This window comes from Egretta garzetta, unplaced genomic scaffold, assembly GCF_000687185.1.
Source record: "Egretta garzetta isolate BGI_Z169 unplaced genomic scaffold, ASM68718v1 scaffold105, whole genome shotgun sequence".
Classification (NCBI taxonomy): domain Eukaryota; kingdom Metazoa; phylum Chordata; class Aves; order Pelecaniformes; family Ardeidae; genus Egretta; species Egretta garzetta.
In genome coordinates this window covers 1,612,678-1,621,020 of record NW_009259598.1, presented here as the reverse complement: position 1 = coordinate 1,621,020, position 8,343 = coordinate 1,612,678, and the positions used below count along the sequence as shown (strand labels likewise).

The window sequence follows — 8,343 nt, the reverse complement described above, 5'->3', positions numbered from 1 at the left end:
CCCTCCTCACCGCTCCATCCCTCTCCCCGTCCCCCTCCCCAGAACCCAGAATAGCAACCGCTTGCACAACAGGGGCTGGACCACACTTTATATAAAACTAAATTATAGCTTATGCGAAGGGAAGGAGACCAAAGACCCATAATTTCCCTGGCTATAACAAGAGGTCCTACATGCAGGCAGGCAAGGGCGGGGAGGGGGGGGCGCGGGGGGAGAAGAGAGACCTCGGACACTTCATTATACTCAATATAACAAGAGGTCCTACAAGCAGGAGCCCAGGAGGAAGGCAGGCAGACCTCACACGTGTAATTATAGGGACTATAACAAGAGGCCCTACAAGGGAGGAGGAGGGCCCCATCCGCACCCTGGGGTCGGCAGGAGCCTGGACATGCTGCAGAGGGGCTGCAAGCAGCCTGGAGAGATGCTCGCTCAGCTCCCAGCCCCCCTACATCCCATATGCTCATCCACCTGCCTCAGTTTCCCCATGGGACCATCCTCTCCACTCCCCCTAGGATGCTGATCCAGCTTGGGGCACCGGAGCTCCTGCGACAGGGGATTTGCTGGGAAGGAAAGCTCATCCCAGTGCAGAGCCCTTCTCGCAGTTCTCTGTTCTCCTGCGGGATGCCCCTGCAGGCTGGGTGATCTTGGGGCTCAACCAAGGGAAATTCAGCAGCTCCATCTGAATTTTGCACAGCAACGTTGGCTCCAAATCCCAAGCAGAGCGGGAATATGTGAGCCCCAGAAAGGAGAAAACACATTCCCACACCCCTGGGAAAGCCCAGGACAAAACAGAGAGAAGAGAGCAGGCTGTCATCCACCTATAGGCGTTTGTGCATAGGCGTGGTGTATAGGTGAATAATAACCATGTGTTGCTGCATCCACGTCCTCTGTCATGTCCCAACCTGGACCGGCCTGTCAGACCTGCGGCGTTTAGTCAGCGCCTGATCTAAAGCCTGTTAAAGCCAGACATGAACCCCCCGATGGTGGAAAAGCTCTGGATGAAGCCCTGAGGCAGAGGTGCCCGGTGCGGAGCACAGAGGGTGCAGCTCCTGCGCAGCCCCCGGGAAAGGATCTGAGCTGCCAGGCATCGGCATAGCCCGGGACCTGCTCTGGTTTCTGCTACAAGATGCCTGGAGGGTGCTCAGGGCTTAAAAATCAACAGCCAAGACTTTGGGCTTGCCCAGAGCAGCCCCACCACTGCCAGATCCTCTGCCCTGCTCTTGCCCCCGAGGTCAGCGCTCCCCTCCGCAGCAAGTGATTTACACTGGGAAAAAGAGTTGGAAAATCAGATGCTGCAGCAGGAGAAGGGCTGGCGGCTGCTCTGTGCGTGGGGAGGGCTCCAGCTGATCCCTGCCTCTGTCATGCCCGCCTGCGCTGCCTCCATCACATCCCTTGCCCCCTGCGTGCCCATTCCCGAGGGACTGAGGACAAGGATGGTCTGTTTAGACCCTGAGCTCTGCAAGAAATCAGCAGCACGGGGCCGTAGGGATGGCGAGAGTGCTGGTCCGCCAACTATTGAGACAAGGCTCGTTTTTGCCATGTCCACTTCACCCATATAATTACCCTGCACAACAAGAGGTCTCACACACAACCGCAGCAATGCAGGGAGGAAGATGGCAATTAAATTAACTCCCACTGGAACAAGCTGGCCAGAAGAGAGACAAAAATAGACAGGAGAGAAATTTGGGTAAGCTGGTCCTTCCTTGCCTTATACAGCCTCGCTTCCCTGTTGCTGCATGTCCGTGGGGAGCGTATGGAGGGCACTGACCCCCCAAGTGCATGGCATCCCCCGGGAGCGAGATGGAGAAGGGCTGTGTCTGCCCTCACGGTCGCAGCCTGACCCCGGGGCAGGGCTGGGGGCAGCCGGACACGTGTGGGCTCAGCACAAACCCTGCAAGCTCCTGCCCCACTGCTGGTTTGCTGGGACCGGGTGCTTCCCAGGCACCTTCTGACCCCCAGGGAAATGCAGCGGGAATGCACAGGGCAGTGCTTGTGCCCTGGGCATGCACGAGCACAGCAGCTCCCAAACACGCCTGGCAAAATGCACCCAAGGAAGAGGCCATCCCCGCTGCTGGCACAGGGAGAGATGGACAGACAGACCCCCAGCATTGGCACAGCTGCTGGGGCACAGGCTCATCCCACGGCTGCCCGGCTCCCCCTCCTCCTTTAAACACCCCCCAGCCCCTGCTCACAAGGGTGCTCACGCTGCTCTGCTTGGCACTGCTAGGCACCTCTTACAGACCAGGACGGACACACGTACACGACCTGCGGCTCCGCAGGGGTCCCGTGCCCCCTTAGCTGCGTGCCCTCATCACCCCCCAAGCACTCGCTTTGGGGCACAAAGCCCCCGAGGTTGGGGTTCCTGCTCCCCAAACCACACCAAGCTGAGTGGGGAAAGAGGCGCAGGGAGAAGCAGCTCCATCCCCCATCACTGTGGCCTGGCAGGGGGTCCCCCAGCAAGGTGAGGCCCTGCCGGGGTCCCCTGTCCCCGCTGCCACCAGGGCAGGGGCCGGCTCCTTCCCTCCCCTGCTATCGCCCTGCTGCCGCCAGAACAAGACCAGGCTTGACCTAAATCTGCTGGATTTAAAAGCAACCACAAGCCCAGGCAAAATGCAGACAAAACCCTAGGGAAAGCCAGCCCTCGGGATGGGACATCCATCCCCTTCCCCGCCTGCACCCCCATAGCAGCTGCACCCCCAGCCCCTTCCCGGCCGGGGCAAATGCTCATCACGTGGCAGAGAAACAGCCTGGGACGAGCATCCAGGCCTCTGCTCCCCCATTCTGCACCACCTTTTATAAAACACAAGGGAGAAATGAAGGTAACATGGCACAGGGAGAGCGACTCGCCTGTTTTGTTTGTGAGAACAGAGATAATAAGGCATTTAAAAATAATAAGCCAGGCTTCACTAAATCACAGCACTGCCGTAAGGTACGACAGATGAGAAAGCCGATAGTCCTGGAGCTACTTTCTTTGCCTCCTGGTTGCCGAGCCCGGGAGATGCACGTGGGTCAGGTTTTCTGACTGTCCTCCCCATTTACAAAGTCCAAATGCACCCGGCATAAAAGCCCCGAGACACCACTGAGCTCCAAAGTCCACTGAGCACCGCAAGGTTCGAGAAAAAAGGAGGGAGAAAAGCTATAAAGAAGCTGTAAGGTTTCATCGACTTTAACCAAGTATCTTGTAATACTCCTGGAAAGTCCAATGTACAAAACGTCCCTCGGGGAGTCTGCAGGAGCCTCTGGGGTGGCAACCACCAGACGTTGTCCTGATCAGGGGAAAAAGTATTTGTGCTTTGGGTCGGAGGCATGCTTAATTCCTGATGAGCTTGCAGGACTGAGCTAACCCATCCCCGAAAAGCTGGGCAAACAAAAGGCAACAGCAGCGTTGTCAGCAGCTGGTGAGAGCGCTTGGCCATGCTGGGACGGGGCAGAGCTTCTCCAGCAGCACAAACAAGAGCCACGCCATGGCCACAGCATCTCAGGGCCCACAGGGACCTGCGGGTTTCCGTCTCTGCGGGTGGTTGTGGTGCCCAGACCCCCAGCTGGGAATGTCCAGAGGATGTGGGAAGAGGCAAAGCTGAAGCCACATTGGGTCAAACCCACCCAGGTTGCTCCATGGCTCCTGCTCAGCTTTCCTGAGCTGTAGCTTAATGCAACGGATGATCTGCCTGGCTGCTTGGGATCTCTCATTTATCTGCTCCTCCTCTATCCAAGTGGCTCAAGAGGAAGAAATCTGGTGGTAGGAGATGGATGGACACCTCCCTAGCGTGCATGCACCCATCACCGCTGCCCCACGTGTGGCTGCAAGCCAGCGACAGGCAGCACGGGAGAGGAAATCACCTCCAACACACAGCAGCTAAAGATGGGCTTGGACTGGTGAGCTCAGAAGCAAATCCTGCCTCTACAGCAGCATCATTTTTGGATTAGGTGGTGTCAACCCATTGCAAAAGGGAGGAAGAAAGGGTCTCGACATGTCTAGATCCATATCTGAGCTCTTCTGGACCTGAAGAGCATCCAAACCTAACGCCGTGGGTCACGACTCCTGCCAACATGGAGATGCTCTCCTGTCCCCCCTTCTCTCTGCCTTCAGTCCCTCGGGAATGGCTGGTCAGGGACGAGATAATGTTGGATGGAGACACAAACAGAGACAGTCTAGCGAGGCATCTGCCATTAACAACACTCTACCTTGCAGCAATATTTAGTTTGGGAGCTTTCTAATCTGTTTTATGCAGATAAAATGAGCATGTAATCTCTCTTGGTTTTCCTGTACACGCTGCCTGGCCCAATCAGGTGCCTCTCTGACCTATTCAAGGGATATTTTAGAGCTTGATTAAGTGGTTTCAAGTGCAGAAAAGACAGCACTGAAGCAAATCCTTCCAATCCCACGAGCCAGGTTGGAGGAGAGGAAAGCAAAATTCTGGTTTCAAAGTTTGCTCAACTGGGAAAAATCCAAATGGCTTATTTACATTCAGTCTGAAATTAATGCACTAAGGCATTTTCAGATTCTATGATATTCAGGGAAAGGAAAAGGCAGGTGGGAGGGGAAGGAGGAGAAATGCCCAGAGCTCCTGAGCTGCCCAGGACACGTCCAGCACAGCTTTGCTTCCCTCCCCGAAAGTGTTTGCCCCAGCGTCTCTCTGCTCACCTGGGCAATGCTTTGGATAAACAGTTCAGTTCTGGGACAATAAGGAATCCGGTCAAAAAAATGTTGGTTTCTATGAAAAGTTACTTCCTAAATGCAAAAAAGCAAAACAAAGCAAAGAAACCCACAAAACCCCAAATAGCTTGCCAGCCTGGGAGTTGTTATTATTTGTTATTTATAGCCATTGGGTGGGTAGGAAGAGAGGAATTTCGGGCCAGCCAGACAGGCCAGGACCAGAGTCTGTCCAGTCTGCCTGCGTTCGGCGTTCAACCTCGGCTGAAAGCTCCTCCGGTGACAAAACCCTGACTCCAGGTTTGGGTCGCAGACCCCAGTGCCAGGGTGTCCCTACAAATCCCATCACCCAAAGGTCCTCGTTGACCCAACTGGCTCCTGCGAAGGAGGCACAAACCAACCCTCGTGGAAGAATTGCTCCTACCCGAGAGCAAGGACACGGGGTGGTGGGGACAACCCTTGAGAGGGGGTTTCAGGGAAGATAAGAAATAAAATCACTGCAAGAAGCATGCACCTCTGTCACTGCAGCAGTGGTGATGCCCTTCTTTTAAATCCCCCCAGGGATGGGGACTCGACCCCTTCCCTGGGCAGCCCCTTCCAGGGGAAGAAATTTTTCCTAATGTCCAACCTAAACCTGCCTTGGTGCAACTTCAAACCATTCCCCCTCGTCCTATCGCCCGTTACCAGGGAGAAGAGGCTGACCCCCACCTCGCTACAGCCGCCTCTCAGGTAGTTGTAGAGGGTGATAAGGTCTCCCCTATATATTAAGGCAGCATTCAGGACTGCAGATGCACTCTCTAAGACTAAACTGGAGACAAGGGACAACGCAACTCGGCCCAGGACACAAACTGGACGCAGCAGGACCAGGTTTCTGCCTCCAGCTGCCAGGCCAGCCCATCTCCCAGCATCAGGCTTGGGCTCTGCCCAAACCAAAGAGCAACATATGACATCCCAAACGCGCTGCGAGGCCAAGCAGTGGAGGAAAATCATAGAATCATAGAATCCTAGGTTGGAAGGGACCTCAAGGATCCTCTGGTCCAACCTTTCTAGGTAAGAGCACAGTCTAGACAAGATGGCCCAGCACACTGTCCAGCTGAGTCTTAAAAGTGTCCAATGTGGCGGAGTCAACCACTTCAACAACAACAGGAAAAAAATGATGGGGAAAAACACAGGGTCAAAGACCTGGCCTGGGGTTGAATCAACTGCCATTGACTTTGAGGAGCATCGTGCTGGCTCGGTGCTCCCCGGTTCAGGCTAACCCCCCATCCCGGCCAGAAGGATGTAAAACCTCCATGCCACGGGAGCCTGGTGTGGAGGAAGGATGCTGGAGGAGATCCTGCGACATCTCAGGTGTCCTTAAGGACAAGCAATTACCCTTGAAGCCTGGAAAGCGGCTAACACGATGCCTATCAGATCCAAGGAGATTCTGGGAATTACAGAGCAAGGAGCCACATGGCTGTGCTGGGGAAAATTATGGAGAGTCTAATTAAGGACTATGCCAGTACAGTAATTGTGTAACCTTATGGGGTCAAACCAGCACAGGTTCTGCCAGGGAAAATTTGCGTCTTTCTAACCTGCTAAGAGTCCTTAAAAAAAGTTAATTGAAGAGCAGATAAATGTGAGCTGGTGGACATCATTATTAACAAGAATAATAATTTGCACTTATGCAGCACCTTTCATCCTGAGATCTACCCAGCAGACGGGTTTAAGCCAGTGCCCATCAGATACTACCCAATCTCCATGTATTTTACATTACCACCGCTGCAGCTCTAAGCTGCTGTGAAACAGAACCTTATCACTGCTGGGCCTGGTGGGGAAACTGAGGCACGTAAAAGGGATTTGCCCAAAGCAACATCCTATGGCGACGGAACCTAAAACTTTGCAGTCCTGATGCTCAACTTCTGACTGCCATGCATGATCGCTAGGTCGGGATTTATTCTAAGCACAGACCTCCAAAGCAGCTTCGGAGGAGCTGCAGCGTGGCCTGAACGGGGCCGGGGCGAGGTGAAAACAAGCTCTTCTGCAAAGGTCAGGGCACGGCTTGCGGGGCAGCAGCGTGCCGGCTCGCTGAAGGAAGGCGGCGAGGCCAGCCAACGATGAAGCCATTCGGGTGGAGCGAGTAATTGCTCCTGGAGTCAGCGAGTCGACCCGCTTCCTCGTGAGGCGAAGGCAGAGCCGCTGCGGGGAACGCGCCACGCCGGCCGCCCAGCGCTGGCACTGAAAGCAGCTGAACTGGGTGAGCATCGTCCTGTCCAGGGCACGGCCACCCACACCAGGGGAAGGAGCCGGTGCTGGGAGCCTCCTGTGCACCCACGGGGAGCACCCCAAAAGAGGATGGGAGCGGGGTGAAAGCGCTTCCCGAAGCTACTGCCCCTATCTGCCTGATCTGCCCCGTCGCAGTGCTGGGGATGCACCGGTGGAAAGACAGCGGGACAGCAGTGGAGCAAGGGGGGGACTCTCCCCCCCAGGTCAAATATCAAGTTCAACAGGGCTGCCAAAGATCAAATAGAGATGGGTGAAAGCGTGTGTGCATGCTGTTGCAGTGGGAAAAGCCTGAAGACTGGGATTTGGGGCAAAAAAACCCCAATTACCCCATCCCTGCTGCTGTGCAATAGCTTATTTCCACCCGTACAGTGCAGCACCCGGAGGGACGCGAGGAGCCGCCAGCACCGGGAAGGACCAAGGTGGCTCCATCCCACACCAAACCCCGCAGCCCCGGGAGGCTGCTGGTGCCCATCCTGCAGGAGGCACGGTCCAAGCAAGGCGGAGCTCTGGGAAAAATCAGAAAAACTACAAAAAACGCCCAGAGGACAGCTTGGGTTGCTGCAGCTCATAGACTCAAGCAGGCACTTTCCAAGGAAATTCAATAAGGAGCGGGAATGGGACGGGGACGCTGGGATGGCAAGCGGCACAGCCCCAAAGGGCCTGCTTTGTTTTGTTCAAAACCAGAAACATTTGAAAAAAGCCAGAAATCTGCCTTTTTTTGGTTTGTTTTGGGAGTTTTGTCGTTGTTGTTCAAAGAAAAGAAAAAAAAAAAATGGAGCATTTTCATGAGCAGATGAGAAACTTTGAAAGAAAACCAGAAATGAATCTTTTGGTGCAAAAAGCCTTTATCTGGGGTAAAAAAAAATATTGTTTCTTTTAGGGCTTCTCTTTTTTGGCTCCTTTGCACTTACAGGATGCCTGCACACAAATCTGCAGCCCATTGCATTTAAATCAGTGCTAAGACAAGCAAAGACCCTTTTAACTTTGACTTTGGAGGGGGTTGCCTTTGTTTCTGCTCCGCTCCCAGGACAGGGCAGAGTCCCAGTAATGGGTACTCGAGTGATGGTGGCACCACCTCCTGCCCAGCCACCCTTGCTTGGGGCATCCGTGGGTGCCCAGGACCCCAAGCGGGGTGGCAGCACCCTCGTGCAGGCAGCCAGACCCCGGTATTTTGGGCGAGTGGGGTAGAGCCGCTCGCAGCTCTGAAGGTTGCGTTGTTGGGGCTGGAGCACACAGCTTTCCGCCTCCTGTTACACCTCGGGGCAAACTCCTTGGGAACAGGCAGAAAGAATTAAAGGAAAAAAAATGTGTGTATGTGTGAGCATCCCATCCCTGCCCGGCTCCAAGCAAAGAGCCGCTGAGCTGCTGGCGCCTGCGGCTGAGCGGGACACACAGACACGGGGGGGGGGGGGGGCCAACACAGGAGA

At 54.9% G+C, this 8,343-nt stretch overlaps 1 protein-coding gene across 1 annotated transcript in view; it reads right to left on the bottom strand.

The window, feature by feature from the left end:
* Positions 1-8,343, bottom strand: part of MDFI (MyoD family inhibitor) — a 30,497-nt gene that overhangs the window by 5,975 nt on the left and 16,179 nt on the right. The window lies entirely within an intron of this gene.